At 36.1% G+C, this 25,840-nt stretch overlaps 1 long non-coding RNA gene across 1 annotated transcript in view; it reads left to right on the top strand.

Moving 5' to 3' along the window:
* The window catches only part of LOC145687545 (uncharacterized), a 664,494-nt gene that overhangs the window by 494,277 nt on the left and 144,377 nt on the right, over positions 1 to 25,840 (top strand). The window lies entirely within an intron of this gene.

Below are 25,840 nucleotides of genomic sequence, written 5' to 3'. Positions count from 1 at the left end.
GATGTATAAGAGTGTAATTGGAACACTTTTACTAGTTCTTGGGGACTCGTAGTTGATTTGTTGAATATACTCACAACCTGTTGCAATTAACTGTCCATCTCTCGAATAGTTTCTAACAAATTTTCTTCCCTTATTGGAACTGGCAAAGTCGCGTCACTTCCTCAAAATTCATGTAAAAATTGTATTTCATCATCCATGTTTCCTACTTATTTTCATGTATTTAAACATTTTGACTTACTGTTCAAATCGGCCTCCTTTATGAAAGAGTTTTAAAAAAATCATCAAAATCACTTGAAAGAAACGGATACAAGATTAAGTGACAGAAGCCTACTCTATCAATGGACACAAACCTAAGATAACAATGGAGACAGAACGATTAATCGAGCGGAGGCATGGTACTCCAAAATAAATACGAAAGCAGGGAATCCACACTTGAATATGTACAGATTTATAAATGTGTTGAAACAGGAGAAAGCAGAAAATGAAATGGCAATACATCAACTTCAGATGTTGAACGTCGCTAGATCAACGAAAGCAAAGTAATGTCGCCTTAATCGACTATTGTGGAAAAAAGGAAGGCTTGAATCACAAGAAATAGACATAATGCAAAACGTTGATGCAGTGTTTGACTGCATTTCATTTACATGTGACTAATGATTCGTGATGCTTTATTTTATGATTTATGCAAACTCTCATAGAATTTGTGTTACTTCATTTTATGCTTTAAGTAATACATTTGTAAATTTATTTTGTAACTTCATTTATCGTCGCCAAATATATAATATCTAGCCATATACTGTAATTGTGCTTATTTTGTTTCAATAAGGGATTTATACATATAATATATAAACTTTCTTGTGTCATTTCTTGTCAGTACTACCAACATAATTTCGCATTAGGCGAATACTGAATTCAAGATTCGCGTACACTTTCTCTTGAGTTAACATCTGTAAATTCCGTTGCCTGAGGTTATTAGGCGAATTTTGAGTAGGCGAAATTTGAAGTCACCGTGAAATAGCCTTAGGGAAAGGCGTTGTACCTTTGAAACAATGTACCTTTGAACACCTGTGCTTTTTTCGAATTCAGAGCTATCTAGGTGCAGTGATTAAAATCCATTTGGAAGATTAAATGAAAAAAAGCACTACAAACGCGTTTGGCTGTTGTTTACTGAGTGTTGTGTCGAACAATGTTCCTTTTATTTTTTTCACCCCCACAAGGAAGATTTTTTGTAATTACTTTTTGAGTTTTGTGCTCTTCGGTTTTCGCAACTTGTGATATTTGATTGTCCAAACTTGGGTTAGAATCATTGGTGAATACAGTAATACTTTTAGTTTTAACTTCTGTTCAATATTTAAGCCAGTGGATATTTTTTTTCCGTAATGGTGACCCTCTTGTACCTATGAACATTAGTGCATCGTGTACCTTTGAACGATAAATTATACGTTTTAAAGCTACACAATATAAGTAGTTAAACAATTCATATATTTCATATAGGTTAGGTTAGGATATAAAGTTACTAATTGTAATTTTAAGTAGTTTCTATATATTTGCTTATTGTATAACAATGTGAAGAGTTGTATATGCTCAACTTTATTGCTTACAAGTTTTTGTTAGAACTTTTCTTCAACTTGTAATATAATTAATAAAATTTCAATTCTGGGGATCTTTTTATAGCTAGACCTTTTATTGCAATTTTAACTATTAACATTTATGGCTTCTTTTTATATTATTGCCGCAGAAACATTGTAATTATCACTGTTCAAAGGTACAAGAGGGTCTGTTCAATGGTACACGAGATAATGTACCTGTGAACAAAACGGCTTTGTTCTTATTTTATCTTTTAAAAGCTATTGTAATTATGTAACACGTTTTAAAAAAATCATCCTATCTGATAGCAAAGAGATGACACTTCAAATGTCCAACAACAATTGGGGAAACAGTGCTGAATATTAGCACCAAAATTTCGAAGACTCTAAAAGTTTTCACAGGTACAACGCCTTCCCCTACTAAAAATTCTCGTTCCACAGAGGGTATATTTTTTGTATATATAAATTAATGCAGGGAAGTTTGACCGCGAACTACTCCTAGTCCGTTTCACTGATTGCGATTACTTTGGTATATCACCGGACAATATTCAACTTTGTTATTATTTTATTTTATTTACTTATTTATTATTATTATTATTATTATTATTATTATTGTTATTTTTTTTGTCTTAAGTACGACTTTTACCCTTTGGACAGTCTCAAGGAAGAAGTTTATGCCAATAATCCTCAAACAATACAACAGCTCCAGGAGATAATTCCAGTAACTTCGAAAAGTTTAAGGATAAATGTTGTGGCAAAACATTATGCATATGAACTGCATCATGAACATTTAAGTGAAGTTATTTTTCAGACATAATTTACAGAAATGTCCCATATGTAATGAATGTTTTACCATAATTTTAATACACATTACTAATATACGCGATAAGTTATTATGTTTTGAAACCCCTTCATAACTTATGGCGCACACGATATAACATATATACTGTATGATATAGATAAATAGATATATACATGAATGAATGAATGTAACGATGTTTGTCCAAATGCAACACCAATTGCAATTTCTTTTCGTTTTTGGTGAATAATTGGACCATAGCCTTACAGTATTTAATCACGTTACTTTGACGACAATGCATATCCTACTGTATATAATCTGAAATCGACATTCTTAATACCAGAAATCAGTAGCTCCCAACCTTGTTTACCTGGCGCCTCCTTCGTAAACTATATTTCACTCCCCTTCGTTCTCGTTTCGTGCAACACTGATTTCTTTAAATCTTCAATATTATTATTATTATTATTATTATTATTATTATTATTATTATTATTATTATTATTAATAATAATAATAATAATAATAATAATAATAATAATAATATTTTCTGCCCAGTTTATATTTATTTTCTATGCCCACATTCATGTCCAGTTATATCTGAGGAAACTAAAAATAATTTTGTGTCCATGCGTAACTATAGTGCATGATTGATTTCGATATATATATATATATATATATATATATATATATATATACTTTTGTTACTTTGGTATTTCATTTATCAGTTCTTTGATACAACATTATTCATATTTGTAATTGCAAACGTGGTTTATTTCTTTGAGTAACTTGCGCTGCCGGATGAGGCGAATCCCCAAAATTTGGAATTATTGTTGTAAAAATTACAAGGTACCACGTAAGTCATTTTTTTCCATACGGTCACATTTACGCTACCTGAAAAAACTTACGTATGCGCCACCCTATGTATAGGGTGACTCAAAACAACACCGACAACGTTTGGGTGGTGATTCCCGACACCAAGGTAAGATAAAAAGAATAGACCAACCTGGCTGTACAAATGCTTTCTTTCGGGGTAATAGGCTGCCGAAACACGAAAAATTAAATTTAAAGCTCCGTAACTCCAAAACTATTGGACCTACCGTAGTCGGGCCATGACTTCACTTAGGAACTAATATGTGCCATAAACAAATATTCAAGTTTCAGAATCATGTGGTATTTCTACAACAATTTTTATACAGGTAGTTGGTGAGTACTTTACATTACATACCCGTAGTCAAACTGCCTCTATAAAAATTGTTACAAAAATACCACTGAATTCTGAAACATGTATTCTTGGATAGCACACATATTAGTTCCTAAGTGAAGTCTTGACCCGATTACGGTAGGTCCCATTGTTTTCGAGCTTTGGACCTTTGAAGTACATTTTTTTTCATTTTTCGACAGCCTGTAAATCCGAACGGGTGCATATGTGCACCCACGTTTGTGTATACTTTTTTTTTTATCTTGGTGTCAGGAATCACCTCCCAAACGTTGTTGATGTTGTTTTGAAACAACCTGTATAAACGCTAATAATCAAAAATGCAAGATTAGGTTGAACAGTACTAGGACTTGCATATGCATATGCATGTACTTTATCTATATCTGTCTAATATATATATATATATATATATATATATATATATAAAGTTCAATGCAAGACATGAGGGTGACCATGTTTCACCGTTGATATCACGTATTTGCTAAATATACGCAATCATTGTTATTATTTTATTAATAAATAAACATCATACTAAAGATTTGTCGAATTAATTAGTTATTATGCTATGATTAATAATAAAGCATGTCAGTCTAAAGGTCGTTTTTTAATGAAGGTATTAACTATACTATTAAAAAATAATCCTTAATACCTACAATTGTAAGTTAAATCTGCGGTTAGCGTGCTGGAGGGGAATTCGATTTCTTTACACTTAAGTTTATTTCTATTTCCTCACAGGAGAGTTGTCTGTGGTTTTGAAACTTGTTGCTTTTAATTCTTTGTTAAAACGAAATATATATTTTTTTTTCTAATGATAAAAAGTGAAAAATCGAAAGCTATTTATTTTCACAAACTTAAGTGGTGAGAAAGACTTGAACTGCTCTTGAACTTTACTTTTTTTCTTGTTTTCTGAACAAACCAATTCACTAACAGTCAAGTAATTTCAAGTTATATACATGCACGTATAAGCTGCCATTACAAGGGTCTCACATTGAGTCTGGCAGTAGTAATATGACATTCCCTCGAGAGCTAGTTTTACATTAAGAGAGAGCTGTTGGATATGAAAGAAAGATGACGACTTATCACTGCTAGTTCAATGTAAATTATAGATGGAATTAACACTGTTACATTTAATCATTCCAAGCAGGCTCTGTTTCTCCAGCTGAAAAGTAAAGCCGTGAAAACCATATCCCAGAAGTAATTACTGAAGTTGGTGAAACTAGAACTCAGCTCCGCCGCACCCTCCAACTGCTGTTTAAGCCATGCGCCATTGTTCCCTGGGAAATGCCAGACTGGTATTTGGTGCTGACAACACCAACTCACTCCAGAAGCTGACACGCTCACTCCTCTCAGCTGCCAGGCCCACACGGGTCACCTCCAGAAACAATCTGTTCGTGGCCCCTCACTTATTGCCTCCCTTTCCCATATTTCAACTAGCGCCGAAGTACCATTCATTCTCTTCTGTGATAAGCCCGCGAAGATACATTGTCGGTCAGAAGTTTTTAAAGCGTATTTGCCGACCAAACTCTTGACATTCACATTATTTTCCTAGAGTCTTCTTAGATCTCTCGTTCTACACCAATCATTCTTTACCAATTCCTTGAATGGATACATCTTGTTTCCTTTCCCTCAAGATAATTGTTCTTTCTTTCGGTTCTTATTGGCACTTACATTTTTTTTTTTTTGATAACGCATTTTTCAAAACCACTTCCATTATATTGGAAAAAAAATACAATTTAGATTAATCTTAATATTTTATGCATATAAAAGTGGATGCATGCGTACATGTATGTATGTGTGGGTGGGTGTATGTTTCAGCATAACTCTGAAACGCCTGAATAAATTTTAATCAAACTTGGTACCCATATTGCATACAGTCTGGAAAAGACTACTGTTGACGTAATATTTTCTAGTAAACAGGAAATAGAGAGGGAGGAAAAATATAAATGGCCGAGAATGACAAATATTAGTGTCGAATCCATAGTTTTATAGATCCATGAGCTGATTGGTGAAAATTTAAATATCCTTTAAGTCCAATTTCAGCCTCTCAGTCAGAGCAAGACCTCCTAGCACATCAAGGGGGAGTAAGGAGAGACATAAAAATCATCAAACAACTGCCGATATGTGTGTCGAGTCCATAGTTTTCGGATTCACTTAGATAAATAGTGACACTTCCGATGCTGTTTAAGTTCGATATAAGCTCTTATTGCCATCCAAAAGCTGAAATGGTGAAATGTAAAAATATCGAAAACTACCGGCATTGGTGTGGAATCATTTATTTTCAGCATCGCTAAGTTAATTGGTGCAGTTCTGATGCCGTTTGAGTCGGAGTTCATCCTCCAGTTTGGGTCAAAGTTCAGACACCCTAAGCACTTTACAATCATGTCAATTTGATTAAAGACATAATCTGTGGGGATAGGGTGTTTTAATATTTATTCCGAAAGTAGAGTATGTTCTGTATTTTTATCATTACACTTTCATTTAAATAAATGTTCTGAAGAGGAAAGTAATTCAAGTGTGTCACATAAATGTGTTCTCCACGCCCGAAGAACAGGCATTCCAGCTAGTCATATGCATACGAGGATAAGTCAATAAGTATATAAAATCTTTTTTTTTTATTTTGTTTTTGTTTTTACTATTATTTATCATCACAAAAGTAGCATATTTTTATTCACATCATTTTTCAACATAATTACCCTGCTTTTCAATGCACAGGGTCCAAAGTTGAACAAGCTTCCTGATACCCTCCGCCAAAAACGGTTTCTGGTTGCACATTAAGACACGAATGCACCGTTCCCTTAACCTGTTGGTCGGAGCTAAATCGACGGTCTTTGAGAGTATTTTAAATAGACCAAAAGGATGGTAATCTGTCAGGGCGAGATCAGAACTCTACGCAGCATGCTCCAACATCTCGAAACGTGGCTTCTGAAGAGTGTCAGTGGTGTGGACGCTGGTATGTAAACGCAAATTGTCATGCGACACAAGAACGTTTTCCGACAATGAACAACGGCGTTTATTACGAATTACAGACTTCAAGTTGCTTACCAGAATATCACTGTATCTTTTGCTGTTTATTGTTAACCCATTTTCCAGATAATGTTCAAGGATTGGCTCTTGTAAGTCCCAAAACACTGTTAGCATCACTCTCACTGCAAAAGATTGACTCTTGATATTTTATTTTATTTTATTTTAAATTACAGGAGATTCGGGAAGATTCCATTCCATCCTCTGGAGTTTGCTCTTCGGTTCAGTGATGAATCTACATTTCATGTCCTGTGATGATTTGCCTTAGAAACGCTTTATCTTTTTTTTTAGCTTTATGTTCAGTACGTGCTGACAGATTTTCACATGGTTTCGCTTGTGCTCTTCATTGAGTTTTTTTTGTTTTTTTGTTTTTTTTTTCGGAACCCATCTCGCAGAGACTTTGCGAAAGTTAAACCAGTTAGTCATGATGTCGTATACAGAACCATGATTAATCTGCATATGGGTTGCCACTTCATCAACAGTCACTCGTCTGTTATTCAGACTCAAAGCACGGACTCGTTCAATAATGCCATCAATTGTTGCTGTAGCTGGACCCCCTACTCTTTCCTCATACTCCACGCTCATTTGACCACTCTTGAGCTGTTGAATCCACTGGTGAACACTTCGGTTTAACAACATATTGTCACCTTACTGTGTTGAAAGTCTTCTCTGAATTTGCGCTCCTAGCTCAAATTCATACGACAAGAAAATGGATGAGAGAACTCTGTTGTTCTTTAGTGTACATAGAGGTGGCGCAGCGGTGCACATCAGCGCAAAGCAAACTGATGTGACCTGCCTACAGACCTTCAAAATTACCAGCATGCATTAAGATTCGCCATTCAGATTAAATAAAAGTGACTGCAATATCCGTCCACCCGCTATATAGGTACCGCTTCTACTGGTTGCCAAATACAAGTATAGGCCTGTAGCAACGCCTTAGCGACAAAGATAATATTATTGGCTCGAAACGATCTCTAATACGTTGAATACGAAACTAATGGTTCTTTCTTTTTTACTCTCAAGGACAACTGACAAATCAATGTAAAATTTGGAATCCAAGGGCAAAAACGGAATGCATATTGAGTGTGTGGTTTCGAAGATCTCATTGCCGAAAGGAATTGGTCTGAAACATAACTTATAAACGAATAATTTGAATATATAAATTTCGGGATTCTGCTCCCGATCCCCGCGTTTCTTCGAAATACGAAATCGTACTGTCTTTTTTGTTTTATACTTTTTTACTGTGTGCTAAAACATTTTATGTTTTTTAAAGCTACAATCAACAGTTAAGTAAGTTATGGAAGTTTTAAATTTTAAAACTGTCGTCATTTTGTAACAAGATGGCTTATCTAGAAATATGAGAGAACAATAGTTCTAGAGGTCCTTATGAGCATTAAGAAACAAGTTTAATTTTTCGTCTACCATCAATATTAGGGATGCTCCGAATATTCTATATTTTCGAATGGCTGCCATTTTGAATCATAATGGTGGAACTACGGACAAAAGTTCTGAACCAATTCAAAAAGATGAAATCCCACGCTACGCCTGTTAGACTAAAAAGACGAATGATTAAGGCAAGTGATTGATGATGGAATAATTCTTACAGTTATAATGCGGGAGAAAACGGGAGTATCTTGAGAAAACCCACGGACACAATGATGTCCACCACAAACTCACTTGGCCGGAAATCGAACTAGGGACCCCGCGCAGCAGAGTTAAGCGCTCTACCGTTGAGCTCCCTGAACCAATATTACGCATATATGTATTCCGGACTTTTATCATGTTACTTTGGTTAAAATGTGTATGCTAAGGGAGAGGAACATGAGACAAACTTCCTACAAAAAAATGAATAGTATATCAAGGTTATGTCACGTTGGAAAATGAAAAACTTGGTATATAAACACCGCATTAAAAATGGAGCCCTGCTCCAGCGTATTTGAAGATACCTGTTTTAAATAGGAAGAGAGAGGCTTTTTCATTTATTTATTTATCTACATTGAAAATGGTGTTGTTTGGGATCGAATCACGAAAAGAAACGGCTGAACAGTTTGAAATGTGTTTTGGGACATGATAAGTACCAGCTCTGAGCTGCGTTTTGGACATGCAACTTTGGATAGAGGACGTAGTCTAAGAGGGTATAGATGTTCAAAATTTATGCTAAACATATAGCATCTTAGAGCCCGTCAAGTTAGGAAGGTGAAACTTGGTATATAATATCGTCATTAAAAAACAATTTTAAAGGAAACTTAACGCTTTTGAAAATATCAATTTAAAGAGTGAGGGGGGAATTTATATAATTCCTTTCTTCACACCTGAAACGACGCTTCATGTTGCTTGTGATGGTGTCATAAGTAAACGGCTCAAGAGTTTGAAATTCATTTTGCAGCATAATTATTACTTAACATGACTTGATAATGTTATTTTGATTAAAGGACGTATCCGAATGGGATAGAGAGAGAGTTTAATATTTCAGCCAAAATATACATGGTGAACCTGAAAGACATGCACAAACTCCGGCAAGTGATTCGTGACATCAAAAGATAGCAAAATGCCCTCTTGCATATTGTCGAAATCCACGTCGTGTACGAGTGACAGGGGTGCCAAATTGGAATTTAACCCTTATCCGGGCACTCGTTGATACAGTTCATGTTGGTTCTCAGTCTCCATACATACATATTTTACAGAAAGAAAGAATCCGAAATGAAAGAAAGAAAAACTACGTGACAAGGTGCAATCTAGAGATGCATATGATTGCCGCTAGAGAGGGGCGTCAGTTTAGAGGTCATCCGCCCCCTAGTATGAATTTCAGATATTGGGAGCAGTAATGCAGATTTAGAAACCCTTTCCTGAGCAAAGTTCACAGAAAAAAAAAAAGCCCTTATAACAAACAAATACGGACTTTGATCACAATTCCTATTGATCGTAATAAGAAACTATAACTTTAATTGCTCTCTTGTACATTTTTTGACCTGGGATTGAAAAGGTTCCACTACTTTCGAGTTTCGGGATTACTTAAAATTCTAGAAATTGGGCCTAATCAAATTTCAAGTTTTGATAATCTATATTTCATCCGTATTTGTTCGGTGTAAGGACCCCAAACTTGTTCTGTTGGACTTTGCTTATCAAAACGTTTTTTAACCCTTATCCGGGCAAGACATTTTTGTAACGTAAACGGGCAACCGGTTCCTGTGAGGCCCAGTATATATATTTAAGTGCAGAATACACAAAATCAATGCCTATTGTCACTTACTGTTCAGACTAGTCTAGAATGTACCGGCATATATTTTTGTCAAGTAGCGAAACTTCGTGTCACGCTTTTGTAAGCCGACCAAGCAAAATAGCAAATCCGGTCCAGATATTTTTGTAACGTAAACGGGCAACCGAGGGCTGTCAGGCCCAGTATATATTTTAAGTGCAGAACACTCAAAATTCAACGTCTGTTGCCGCATACTGTTCCGACTAAAGGTTACAATAGTCACGTGTTCAATATATAATTATGTGACAATTTGATATAATATTTGACAGGAATTTCACTAAAGTTATACGAGGCCTCCTAGACCCCGGTTGCCCGGGTACGTCAGGAAAAGATTTTCAAATTAAAAAAAAAAAAAAATAGTTTTACCAACTCGATATGTTCATGATTTTAACTTCGACAAAAGATAGAAGAATTCAGTATTTTATGTCTTCGAAATATGTATGGTTATTGAGAAATTTTAGAAAAATGAAGCTACTGGGCCTGGGAGGCCCCGGTTGCCCGGATAAGGGTTAAACTCGAAAGATGACAATTGGAACGGGATAGAGCGATGTGAAAAAAAAACGACGTGGAGTTCGGGAACATTTAAGACTATATATATATATATATATATATATATATATATATATATATATATATATATATATATATATATATATATATATATATATAAAATTTATATTCTTTTGATGTTACGAATTACCTTCCAGAATTTATGCACATCTTTCAGGTTCACCCTGTTTATTGTCTCACGATCCTTTTAAGAAGATGGAACTCAGTATATAAACTTATCATTAAAATTAAGGTGAAGCATGTCTCATTGCTTTAGGCGAAGAGCAAACTTCGACTTAAACGGCGTCGAGAGTATAACTATTTATCTCAACATCCCTGAAAACTGTGGATTTGACAGTAATATCCATCGCGAGCTTTCCCGTGACTCTACTGTTAGCGTACGCGCCTTTAACGCGGAAGCGCAGTGTTGGTTCTCGGCAGTAGATAATGCGGTTGGAATCCCTCGTTAAAGAGTAGATCCACGTCATATAAACCTATAATCTTGCTGCTGAAAGGTACGCTAAATTCCAATCCACCACAACTAATATCAGCAGTTCCAGGTATTTATACCTCTCCTTTCATGCATACACTCCCAACTCCATAAATTTGACCTAGCCGAAAATCGAAAAAAAAAGAAAGAAAGAAAGGCTTCGTAGGCGATTCGATTCGGTGAAGATATGCCAGTATGCAAACTTTGGTGGTTCTAAGTAAGTTATTCCTATACAGAAACCTGATGACAGACAGAAGCACACACTACTCCTATTATTATTATTATTATTATTATTATTATTATTATTATTGAATATACATTTCAGTACCAGTGACACAGGGAAAAGATATTAAGATGACAAAAGTTATTGCAACACACACACACACTTAAAACTGCATTTAGTTTCTTAAGATAAGAGCATGTCCTTGGTGTTATAAAACAGTTATCGTATTAATCCATTGTCAAGTTGTAATATTGCTGACAAAGGGCCGGAATAAATACATCCCATTCCAGGTAGGAATCGATGATCGTGCAGTGATTTCGTAAGTTGAATTATATAATCGGAGAATGTTTCCTTAGCAAACGTTTGATTGCTGACACAGTTGCTGAATAAGAGATTATCTTGATTTCGCGTGCAGCTACTTTATTGGATCGTTAGAATACAAATACAGAACCACAGTGGAAATCCAATGTAAATCTCTTTATCTGAAACTTATGAAATTGTTAATTTGAATATTAGCAAGTGAAAAGTAATTAATTAATGGAATATTACTGTGCTATTCTTCATCATTTCTTTTTTTAATTAAAATAAATGCCATTTAAATAGAAACTGAAGGTGTAGGATTGCGTAATTGATTGCCAAAATAAGGAAAATCATGATAGTAATGTATTTAATAGCCACTTCTATCGAGATATTTAACCTTTACTTCTGTACTATAAACAGCAACAAACAATCTTCCTGCAATCAGAAGATTCAGTGGAAATGCGCTCAGCTCTGATAAAGGAGATGACTGGCTCTATGAAAAGACGAATTAGTTTATGTATAGAGTATCATGTACACTTTGTATTAAAAAAATGCGACAGCAAACACCATGTAGCTAGGCTACCTAAATCACACCTTTCTATCCCATAATCGTGTCTGGTTAAAGAGACACCTCTCTCTCTCTCTCTATCTATCTCTCTCTATCTATCTCTCTCTATCTCCTCCCTTCGTCTTTCCCATACTAAAATCAGCAAACAACAGAACCACAATTTTAATGTCAAAATATACATGTATTAGTATCGATAAAATGAAAATGAAAGCGAGACAGAACAAGGTTTATAAATGGATGGAGGGAGAAATTTAAACACACACAATGGAAAATTGAAACCAATGGATGTTTGTTTAAAGAGAGGTACAGAAACGAGACAGAGAGAGAATAGTGGAGAGAATAATAAGAAAAGAAGGAAAGGGAAGACAGATAAATGTATGAAATTGAAACGTAGTTAAAAAGAAGAACCCAACATTATAAATTTTCGTTTTGAGAAATCCAACATCAATATAGAATTAGCCTTTTTATTTTAATTTTTTTCAGGGTTACTGGAATATATAGAGGATGCTTGAAAACTTCCATATGAAGACCAAACTTAGTGCTCAAATTAAATACTCAAATTCCAGAGGAACTGTAGAATTTTGAGACATGTAGGATACTGCCAAAAGTGCAACATACTGCTTTGTTTCTGCGAGGTTTGTCTGCTAATTCGGTGTTGTTCATTGAATATGCTGATTCGAAATACATCATAATAAATTCAGTAGGTAGCGAAGGTCATATCATAAATTCCAGAATACAAATGCAATTTGAATAAAAACTAAAATAAATAAATAAAAAGAAAGAAAGAAAAGCAAAAGTGAATAAGTGTTTTTTTTTCTGATAACTTTTTTTATCAGGAAAGGCTAATACTGCAAGTCCAAACTATCGTAATGAAAAGCTACAAAGTTCGAAAGCAAAATTGTATGTTTCCTATACACGTATCTTACCTTGTGTGTTTTACACTTCAATTGTAAATAAAACACATTGAGTTATATGATGTTGAGATAAATTATATGATGAAAACAGATTTTGCGTCAAACTAATATAAATAAAAGTTTCTCTTGAAATAACCAAAAAGGGCTTCATTTTCTAGTCATCTCTGAAGATTTATATCTTCCGAGTAACCACTCTCCATGGACTTTTCATGGTATTGTTCTTAGGAAGAAACATTACATCATTGGTTAAACAAGTTTTGGGTAGAGCAACCTGTAGAGTACCGGTATCGTGCTAGACTTCGAAATGGAAAATCTCGGTTCGATTCCCCATCAGGTAGTATATTTTTTGTATAAATCAATAGCTGCAAACAAATTCATGTGCGGTTGAAGAACTTACAAGGTGACACTGGCTAGAATCCGAGTAAACAACGTGTGTGTTCCTTTTCATACACGAGTAATGATAAGTCGTTTCATAGTTATATTCATCGTTGTCTTCTTCCATCTCTCTCTTTAGTCACCTTTATATTTGTTTCTAACTTATTGCATCTCTCTCTCTCTCTCTCTCTCTCTCTCTCTCCCCTCTCACTCTTTCTCTATCTCTCTCTCTCTCACACACACACACACACACACATGTTTTTGGTTGTGCGTGTTCCATAGTTAAAACTGAGCCAGTTTAGATGGTCTGGTGACTAGTCCTAACGCAAACAGAAGCGTTCTAGTCCAAAACTTGAGTCTATTGACCCAATTAACCCGGTTTGAAAAATCCAATTAACTGGAAATTTCCGCGTCGAATTATTTGTGCTTTGGGGATAATATTTCCTGTCCTGGTCACATCTGAAAATAATATTGTTTAAACGCAAGGACATAAGTAAGCTCTCTTCTTTTTCCTCCGGATTACCAAGTCTCAGTCACCTGGTCAGTATGGATTCAAATCCTCGACCCAGTGACGGTTCATAAACTATCTCACATTACCCGAGTGACGTGATGTTCCTTTTCAGCTCTGCCATGTTCATTCTTTCTATGCAAATTAGAACGCTATATTTGCAACAGGTGAAGTTGAGAGTGAATGTTCTGAAGAGAGAACTTTTCAGAGATGACTAGAAAGTGGCCTTTATTTTGGCTCTTTCAAGAGAAGCTTTTATTTATATTAGTTTGACACAAAATCCGTTTTCATCATATAATTTATCTCAACATCCTATAATACAATGCGATTTATTCAAGGTTGAAATGTGGAACATACTAGGTATGTTACATTTTTACGGATCATCCAATTTCGCTTTTGAACTTTGTAACTTTCATTATGATACAGTTTATGCTTGTAATATTGGCTCCTTCTCATATAAATTTAGCAGCAAAAATAACACTCATTCACTTTTTTGTTGTTGTTTCTGTTCAGTTTGGGATGGAGTGTTTGACCTACTCTGGCTACTGAGTTTATTATAATGTATATCGAATCAACACGTTCAATGAACACCGCCGAATTTGCAACAGAACCACGCACAAACAAAGCACGTGTGTTACACTTTTTTTATATTATCTTGGATATGTCTCAAAACTTATAGTCCCACTGGAATTTCAGTATTTAATTTGTCCACCAAATTTGGTCTTCATTTTGAAAGCGACTTAGTGAAATTTTGAAGCATCATTTATATTCGAGTAGCCATGAATATATATATGCATATATATATATATATATATATATATATATATATATATATATATATATATATATATATATATATATATATATATATAATATCGGGTGTTGCAAAATAAGTGTTACAACTCTTGGAAGGTGACTCCTGCCGCTGAGACAAGAAAAAAGTTATTTTAACTTTCGGCTATCGGACATAGTTTCGGATCTACAAGGTGCCGAAAGAGTGGGAAAATGACTTTCGGAGGCCAATAGTTCGGAAACTATCAAACGTAAAGAGAGCGGGTAAAAAAAATCACTGAAGAAGTCATACCTGCTGTATTGAATTTTGCATGTTTCGCAATCCTACCATGCACGCGCAAGGGATTCCCCAAAGAACGTAGGGAGTACCGGATAATCTGCCAAATGAAAATTGGTCTGCATGGATATGATTTGATACGCTTTCTACCAGGTAACAATTATTCTTTTGTATTAAGTCAATATCTGGAACAAATACAAAATGGCGGACATCTTCAAGCCCGTTATGTGTGGTTGCATAATCGCCAGGTACTGATGCTGGACAGCAGTGAAGTTCTGAGTATTAAGTGTAGCGAATTTGTGCTCAAATGCTCTAGAAAGACATCTGGAGTGTCGGTAGAGCACAACATATGAAGAAGGGTGATTCACATGTGTGGAAACACGTAACGAAAAATGCCCAGAAAAAATGCACTCATACTAAGTAAACGTGAGTTCAAAGCGTCGGAAATGTAAGGATTAGCGTCAAGAACATGAAAGTCTTTGCAATTCACCAATAATATTCCCTCAAACCGATGCAGTATGATGCGCACAGTTGCATACAAATAAGGATGCAACAACTGAGACCAAGTTGAAATTGTTCAAGAGGACTCAATAAGAAACTGGGAAAACTAAATGAATGTCTCTAGTGGGATCGCATGATGATATTGAAATGTTGGCCAATGTGTGTGTTGATATCGATATGCAACTAATGGACAAATGTTAGCATATGCCACTACTGCTGGGACACAGTCCCACGTGGGAGAATAGGAACATAACTACTCGGGTTCTTGAATCTAAAACCGTGGGCTCCCAGTAGGATTAGAAATTGCGACCACGCGAGTGAAAGCGATCGCTCTAGCCCTGAGGCTAGAGGGAGCCTCTCTTTATCTGTATTCATTTCTTTGAGGAGTACCCACTTTGTTTGGCAAGCGCTCTTGTACAGCCTCCCGACATGCTTGTGTTTTTCATTTTGTTACTCGTACTGAACAGTTTTAAACAATCAGAGCTTTGAGATGTTTCTTCCTATTTCTCATATCCTTTTATTTTCCATATGTATGGTATTCCACCTGTAGTGTTACATGTACCAAATTGGTTCATTTTCGTCTTTGTCTTGGCATGTGCACTGTGTGTAAGATACAAATTTCTGGAGGTATTTCCCTATATTTCGAGTACGTCATATGTCCCAGAAGACGTGGGACATGATACAAGTTTGTTATTTTCACGCTCTATCAGAATTGAACCATGTATTAAGATATTTATTTTCATGTGTCTCGACTGTTGGACAATGTCCCAAATAAATAGGGATATTGATATAATCGTCTTCTAGTTACGTTCTACCAAAAAGTGAACCAGATGTAATAGCAGAATGCGCAACGTTATTCTCCTAGTTTTCGCACGTGAGATGGTGTCCCAGCAGTAGTGGGGCATGTAGGCATTTGTCCATTAACTACATGTTGATATGAACGCACACATTGGCCACATTTCAACATCGATCATGCAATACATTCATTTAGTTTACCCAGTTTCTTAGTGAGTCCCCTTGCACAATTTCAACTTGGCCTCAGTTGTTGCATCCTTGTTGGTATGCAACCGTGCGCATCATATTCCATCGGATTGATTGAATATTATTGGTGAATTGGCAATGGGTTTCATGTTCTTGATGCTATTCCTTACATTTCCGACGCTTTGAACTCACGTTTACTTCGTATGAGTGCATTTTTTCTGGGCATTTTTCGTTACGTGTTTCCACACATGTGAATCACCCTGCTTTATCTGTTGTGTTCTACCGACACTCCAGATGTCTTTCTAGAGCATTTGAGTACAAATTCGCTACACTTAATACTCAGAACTTCACTGTTGTCCAGCATCAGTACCTGACGACTATGCAACCACACACAACAGACATGAAGGTGTCCACCATTTTGTATTTGTTCCAGATATCGACTTAGTAAAAAAAGAATTATTGTTAACTGGTAGAAACCCTGTCAATTCATATCCATGTAGACCAATTTTCATTTGGCAGATTATCCGGTACTCCCTACGTTCCTTTGGGGAATCCCTTGCGCGTACATGATAGGATTATGAAACATGCAAAATTCAATACAGCAGGTATGACTTCTTCAGTGATTTTTTTTTTACCCGTCCTGTTTACGTTTGATAGTTTCCGAACTATTGGCCTCCGAAAGTCATTTTCCCACGCTTTCGGCACATTGTATATGCGAAACTATGTCCGATAGCCGAAAGTTCAGGAGAACATTTTTTTTTTTTGTCTCAGCGGCAGGAGTCATCTTCCAAGAGTTGTAACACTTATTTTGCAACACCCGATATAATCCAAACGCTACTTCTATATTGCTGTTGAATTTCTCAAAATTGAACTTTATAAAGTTATTATTATGTTTTGTTATTACGTTTAAATTTCATATTTTTATATGCGCTCCCTTTTTGTTCCTGTTCTCCTCTCCACTATTGTCTCTCCGTCTCACTTGTTTATCTCAGTCTGACAGACATCCATCGGTTTCAATTTTTTTATTTTTTTTATTGTGTGTGTTTAAACATCTCCCTCCATCAACTTATGAACTTTGTTTTGTCTCGCTTTCATTTTCATTTTAATGATACTAATACAATTATATTTTGATATTAAAATTATGTTTATGTTGTTTGCTGACTTTAGTATGGGAAAGACAAATGGTGGAGAGATAGGGGTTTATTTACTAGACATGATTTTGGGATGAGAAGGTGTCATCTGGATGACATAGTTGCACGGCGTTGCACGGCATAGTTGCACATAGTTTGCTGTAGCTTTTTAATGCAATATGTATACATGAAATGTATTGGTATTCTTACATTTTATCTTATTCGCTTTAGTTCACCAATAGTATCATGGTCACTTCACATAGGATTATTATATGCCTCAATCTCTATGGTGCAACCACTAACCATATTTCGTGGAAACGTTTTCTCTCTTCTCGAACTTTTGTATTGACATTTGACAGACACTAATAATGCATATACAGATACAGGGTGCCTCACTTAAAATTTGTCACCCCCTGTATTTCGTAATAGAGGGATTTGTTTAAAAAAATCTCGAAAAACATCAACTTTAGTTTTAAGGAGGGCAGATATTTGTGTCAAATTCATCCGCACTGCCCCACTTCCTGCGGCAACTTGGGTCACGTAGCATATAATTTGGAAGCATATTTGATACTAGTTACGAAAATTTCACCCAATACGTTAGGAGAAATTGCGTTGACAAATGTTACCCATTAGATATAGGAATTTTCAAATAAGACATTAAGTTTAGCGTTAGTAAACTTTATGAATACCATCGATTACTAATTGTGCTGATAAATCAATGTCAATAAGCTCCACTGCGAGACACATTAGCTGCACTGTGTCGCCCCATTTCCGGTGTTCTAGTGGCGAAACCTGTATTTTTAAATGGTAGCATCTGTAAAATAAAATATCGTGCAAAATTCCCTTTAATTCTTGTTACAAAACGGTTATTATTTAAGAGTGTACGGAACATTGCAGGATAAATCTAGTTCGAAACGTTTACAAATCGCAGTAACACTAAATTGTAAATTGACATTTGTTTCCTATTAAACGTTCAGAAAACTCTATTACCCACTAGAGTAGCAGAAACATCCACAAACTATGTTGTGATGAGCATAATGCGTACCGCCTTAGTCGGTATGGTCTAGAGCAAAACATTAATTTGCTCTCAATTAAAATATCCAGCACGGAGATAATACATTTCGTGTGGAAATGCAATGAATACGATGGGTGTGACAGATTTGAACGTATACTGTCTGATTTAGAGATCATTAGCGAAACAGGCTATGAAAGTGCCCATTACACGGAACGAAACTGTCCACATTTCGGGTACGGGAACAAAAGGGAGGATGAGTATCCAGCTATCTAGTCACCTTTGCCTTCAACATGTTGACTTGAAATTCATTCTTGTAGAGAGACAGTCAAATAATAAAGATATCATTATTATCAAATTTTGCTGTTAACTGTATGACACATGAGTCATACTGAGTCATCATATTGTTTTCTCTATCTTTCTGCCACATAAATTGAACGGACACATATATCTTGATTTGTTACCGAATTATGTGGATCCTATGATCACTGAAATAGTTGAAAATTATCCAATTTATTCTGAAGACATGGTGTTTTTCCAACAAGATGATGCACCACCACATTATGTTGTGCAGGTTAGACAGTTTTTAGATCAGATTTTCCATGATCATTGGATAGGTAGGAGAGGTCCTATTGAGTGCGCTGCAAAGTTTCCTGATCTTTCACCGTTGGATTATTATTATTTTTTTTTTCTGTGGAGGCATTTAAAATCTAAACTCTACGCCACAAAGCCACAATCTTTACATGAGCTGCAGAGAATGTTAACAGAATGTCTAAAAAATAACTTCAGAGATCCTGCAGAATGCACGCATTCATTTCGAGCAACGCCTTTACTACTGTATGGAAGTTCAGGGTGGGAACTTCGGTCACTTAATAAAATAAGGTTTATGTTCCAAGTGTGCGTTGTACAGAGTATTTCGGACTGTTACTGCCACGCTATTGTCTTTATTACAAGCGAACGGAAATGCAATACACAGTAGGTCAGCACATGATTTTTGTCTTAATTTGTGTATACTGTGGTTTCCCTTTTCCCGATCTTTTTATCGCACTTAAAAAAATGAGTACGGACTACTGAACGTTCTCCATAATTAATGTTAACAAATAAACCAGGGAATATGATTTAAGTCAAGCCAAATTAGCACAGTAATATTGCTACAAGATCTTACTGCAGCAGAGGCAAATTCCAAGTTATTGTATGCAATAGTTTCAATCACAATATTTGGTATTTATTACTGTAATTCCAAATCAATTGAAATTTCGTCAGTAAAATCAAAAACTTTCAAGTACTATATCAATTGACAAATGCTGATCTTTACACATATTAAAAGTTTTATTACTAATTTCAAAAGTATCGTGCAGCATGATAACATTGTTCAAAACTACGTAGCACGTTGTTATCTTCTACTGAGTGATAAGTGGTGGAAGGAACGTCGAAACTTAATTTCGGAACGTGAAAACACTACGAATTTATGACTTCATTGGTAGTGCAGTTCGAAGAATGGAAATACGGCAAATAGTCATTAAATGTCCAAACCGATAACATTGTTCTAAATAGACTCAACAGAGGTTTCCAATGATATATTACGTGTTCCATGTTTTAATTGAGAGCAAATGAATGTTTTGCCCTAGACCATACCCACTAAGGCGACACGCGTTATGTTCATCACAACACAGCTTGTGGAAGTTTCTGCTACTCTAGTGGGTAATAGAGTTTTCTTAACGGTTAATAGGAAACACATATCATTTTACAATTCAGTGTTACTGTCGTCTGTAAATGTTTCGAACGTGACTTCTAGCACAGTGTAACAAGAGTTAAATGAGGGTTTAACACGATATGTTATTTCACAGATGTTGCCATTTAAAAATACAGGTTTCGCCACTAGACTACCGTGAATTAGGCGACACATCTAATGATTGTCACAGCGCAGCCCGTTAACATTTATTTTTAAAGCACAATTAGTAATCGAAGGTATTCATAAAGTTTACTAGACTAAGCAAAATATTGGTTGAAAATGTCTGTGTCTAATGGGTAACGTTTGTGAACACAATTTCTCCTAACGTATTGGATGAAATTTCAAAGCAATCATATTTTTATAACTAGTGTCAAATATGCTTTCAAACAATATGCTACTTGGCCCATGTTGCCGTTTAACAAAAATAATGAAATCTTCGTCACTAGACCGCAGGGAGTGAGACAGTGCGGCTGAATTTGCCACAGTTGTCCGACCCCCTCAAAACTAAAGTTGACGTGCTTAGGGATTTTTCAAACAGATCCCTGTATTACGAGATACAGAAGGTGGCAAATTTTAAATGAACCACCCTGTATATTAATTAAAAATTGAAAGTAATTTTAATATTATGGATTACATTCCGAAAGGAAGAAATTTCTTGCTGAATGTGAACATAAATTAAATAGTGTTTGTTGATAGTTTCCTGCGTTTTATGTCAATATTTAAACTTAAGTTGTTTTGCTTTCCTAATTTCAATTTTCTGTCATGTTTTATAAACAAAGTGTATTTTTAAATATTATTTTTCAGTTTTATCAAGTGCAATTAGATGTTGTGATATGCGTAACACTTTTTTTTCTATCCTCAGAATAAAAATTTTCTTTTTCGCGCACATAATCATAAATTTATTATGTAATAACCATAATACCAATAACAATAGTAATAATAATATCACATACATGTGCTAGCCAAATATGAAGTTCTTTCTATTAAAATTATTAAAACGCATAGAAAGCTATGAAAACACACTTAAGCCTACTATTAAAACACATTAATTTATAGATATTTAATTTATTTCTTGATATTCCAAAATGTGTGTGTGGGGGGGGGCGGGGGTGCATGTGAGAAAATTTATGATGTATTACATAAAATATAGCTTTGGTTTCTGGGTTCCATTTTTTCCATCGCACTAAAACTATTAGGTGGATCAAGATCATTTTAGAAGGATTACTGTTTATTTATCGGAAATATTAATGGACATTTTCCCTAAGTCATGCCCTTGCACGGAAGGGAGTGATCCCATTTCTCAATTATCGTATGTTCCGTTTGAACATATTGGTGCAAAGGCACGGCATACACTATATTCACAGAACACAGATAACTGATCGTGACTATATATGAGTTCAGATTCGTAATATTGATAAGTTAAATCTAATTTCTGCACATCAACGTATACAACCAGAGAACCAGTCATCACCATGTGAATTGCATTGTATAATGTATTTGGTGTAGTTTAACCATGTGCTGATACACACAATGTGTACAAAAGTGTCTAGTTTATAGACAAAATTCTTTTCATTTAGCATTATTCCGCTTGGACTTATACAGGGTGTTGATGAACTATACCGACAAACTATAAGAGGTGATTTCTCACATCAAAATAAGAGAAAAGGTTCATATTGGCCTATGGCGGAAAGTAAATAGTTTCAGAGCTAGGGCTGTCCAAAATCGCGAAAAAGCCAAATTTCAATAGGCCCTATTTTGAATTCGAGAAACTGTGGATGGTGGTCCTTATCAGTGTAAAGGAAGTTATGCATATGCAGTCCAAAAATACACATTTCATTAATGTTCAAGGGTGTACAGTAGGGTGGAGCGAAAAGAGACCAAACAAACTTTTTTTTTTCGAAATTCGTTTTTGAATAGGGGGCAAAAGTTGCATCGTACTATAGTACTTTACCATAGAAAATTTCAATTCTCTAAAATATTTTTTAGCCGGGGCGCAATGGGTCTTAAGTTTGGTAGATTATGTAAATAAGTGAAAAGAGGCCAATTTTAAAAAAAAAAATCTAAATTCGAATTTGGATATGGGGCAAAAGTTGCATCATATCGTAGTAAAATTTCATTTATCTAAATTACTTTTTTACCCGGGGGCTCAATAGGCTTTCAGTTTCCTAGATTTTGTAAACAAATAGGGCTACATGTTTGTTGTGTATTTGTGTAATTATTAGTTCTTCGCTTGAAGTACACTGTAATTTGAGGGTGTTAGGATTCGTTGTCGCGACGAGATGAATTTATAAAGCTGCCGAAATTCATATTCTATGTTACAGGCTACATCAACCCAGAATTCACCACTAAGAGATGGCTGCCGTCGAGTTCAATACCACCCACCCGTCAACATTAGATTAAATGTTTCATAAGTTTCGTTCGCGTCTTCCTGCAAAATACTGCGACTTTGTCTCAAAAGTAGGCATGTATCTTCTCGAGTCAATTTTGAAACGAATAAAGAAATCGCTCTCTCGTGCCCCACATACTGAAAGAAGCTTCACTAATCTCCACTACTTATGTATGACATTTTAACTCAGGGATATGAACATATGTATTTTCTGAAGAGCGAATTTCTGGCAATTTTCATCTATCACATGAGTCAGTATTGGCGGTTCTGTTATGTTACACTCACTCCAGTTTATCATTTCTGTGTAATTATTAGCCTCGAAGTTTAATACTGGTGCTTCGAAGGAACGAATTTCAGAAGGTTTAATCTGCTTTTAGGATTGGAATATTTTATCAACAGCAAGGATTCGTGTAGCTGATCTGTCGTCACCAATCATGGCAATGAGAATATTTTAAGGATTCGCATGGAATATATTCCCGGAAATTACTTTATTGACTAGGGTCTTGTATGGCTCTTGCAAACATCGCGAAAGTCTTAGGGTCAAGAACAAATGGTTTAGCTCCGTATTTGACAAGAGGTTTCAGTTTGATGTTGAACCACACTGGTGCATATACGTGGGTTGGAACTTAAATTGTGACAACACTGCTGTGGAGACACTATGCAATGAAATGTACTAGTGGCGCTGATAGCGCACGTTGTTGACATACCTACCTAACTTCCGAGCAAATTGAATCGCCCGTCCTACGTCACCGGGAGGCGCACAAGCGAGGGAAGCACAGTCACTTGTGAGCGAGCGGTCTAAGGTAAAGGTGTCACTATGTTTTCGAAACAGGAACAACGGAGTTGGATCAAGATTGAATGTGCCAGAGGTCGTACAACACGACAGTGTCATCAAGGGCTTCAAGAGGCGTGTGGGGAATCGGCATTGCCGTACAAAACAGTCGGGTAAAAGCCTTCAACGAAGGTTGGCAAACTGTGGCAGACATGCATCGGGCAGGTCGTCCTAGCGTCACGATGGGTTCCGCATGAGTTGACGGAAATGCAGAAATGGATTACGACGCTGCTCAGACGCATTTGGAGCGCTATGAGCGCAAAGGCGAGGCTTTCTTACGCCGTATCGTAACACTGGATGAGACATGGGCCAGATCTTACGAGCCAACACTGAAACGCCAATCCAACGAATGGCGTCATTATGGGTCGCCGCGAAAGTCGAAAGTGCGTCAGAGCCCCAGTGTGGTGAAAGTTATTGTGATTCTCGTGTACGACTTTGATGGTGTTATCCTAACGCATTACGTTCCTCCAGGGCAGACCGTCAATGCCCAGACGCCTCTTGAAGCCCTTGATGACACTGTCGTGTTGTACGACCTGTGGTACATTCAATCTTGATCCAACTCCGTTGTTCCTGTTCCGAAAACATAGTGACACCTTTACGTTAGACCGCTCGCTCACAAGTGACTGTGCTTCCCTCGCTTGTGCGGCTACCGGTGACGTGGGACGGGCGATTCAATTTGCTCGGAGGTTAGGTAGGTATGTCAACAACGTGCGCTATCAGTGCACTAGTACATTTCATTGCATAGTGTCTCCACAGCAGTGTTGCCACTATTTAAGTTCCAACCCTCGTAATTTTACCACAAACTTTGTGAGAGTTTTGAACTCCTCTGAAGGATTTGGCATTGATATATATAGATGCAGAAGTCTGTAAGCCATTGTTAACCAGCAAACATGCCCAAGTTTCCCAGGTTTCTTAATCTGCTAGCTTTTATCTCAGTTTCCTCTTATGACAGATTGGGGTACTTCACACAAGTACCTCTGAGCATAACTGAGATCACTCACATTTAGGAGTGTAGAAGGTTCTGAAGAAATCTTTTCGAAACCGTACACTGAATTTGTTTCACAATTCACAAATGATCTACCAATAGAGCCAGAGAAAGTAAAAGGGCCAGTCTTACACCATCGATTTCTTTTAGTAAATGACGAAGTGGTAGTTCAATGAAACGCAATAAGCATATGCACCACTGCAAGGGCCTCCCTAAATGGTTTTCGACCACTCTAATCAGTCCTCCTTTTGAACCAACATTAATATTATTGCCATTGCAGCCGATAACTACCACATCTGATAGGTCCACATTATTTTCTTGTAATTCGCGGCAGATGAAACTAGCAATATTCTTCGCTGATGCTGATCCGATCAAAGAGGCATAGCCGAGAAATTTGTTACCCGGTTCTTCACGGATACAATAATGTTCTTCCATCTTCATATCTTTATCTCCGGACATCACGAGTGCTTGGTCTTTCTTCCAATCAAAATAGATGGCACGAGGTTTCACTTTATTAACAGTCTATTTAGTTCTTTCACTTATAGGATTTTTCGCAACCTCTCTTTGAATTTTAATTCTGCCAATTGTGTTTCGCGACTGCTCTATTTAAAATCTTCCAAAACCGCAGTAGCAAGTACTGCAATTTTTCTTCTAGTCACGCCGGTTTTCTCCTTCACTTTTGCTAATGTTGGGACGAATTTTCTCATTTGCGTGCATCCAATCTGTGATTGCTCTCTTGTCTTCTTCAAAGATACTTCCAACTAAAATAGGATCTCCTCCAGCTTCAGCGGGTTCTTTATTTTTTCCTAACTTGTTTCCGAAGATGACAAGTAGTCTGAAGATTCCACAATGTAACTAGTAGAATATAATACTCTTTGGTTGAAAGCTTCACCGTAACATCGCTTTTTGGCTTTCCTTCCTTTTCTTTTCGTGAATGTCTTTGTCCAAGTAATATCAATAATACCGAATATATATATATATATATATACTCACCACTCAGTGACACAACTAGACTAGTTGTCACCCGGAGCAAGAACTCGTCTTAGCGGCCCCCTTCCCCGACCAACCAAACCAAAACGCTCCCCAACTATACCTGATATTGGCATCAGACAGTAGTTCTCCTATTCCATTCTTTCTTGAAGTGGTAAAGCTTGATTTCAAAATTGTAGAACATACAAAGTTTTAGTACAATATAAAACACTAAACTACTTTGTAACTGATTGACAAATAATCTGAGAGTAGCGTGCTTGACACATTCTTACAATCTTAACGAAATAACTGCAAATCGCAATGTTTTTCGAATTATATCGGGATGTGCAGATGTGTAGAATGAATCAACAGTCTTTTGCTTTTGAATAGAATATTTAATTATGACAATCAAGCTGTTGTCTTGAGTATACTCGGACA

This window comes from Thermobia domestica, chromosome 6 (genome assembly GCF_964235325.1).
Source record: "Thermobia domestica chromosome 6, izTheDome1.hap1.1, whole genome shotgun sequence".
Taxonomy (NCBI): Eukaryota; Metazoa; Arthropoda; class Insecta; order Zygentoma; family Lepismatidae; genus Thermobia; species Thermobia domestica.
Note: the sequence above shows the minus strand (reverse complement) of the source record. Positions and strands in the feature narration are given on the sequence as shown.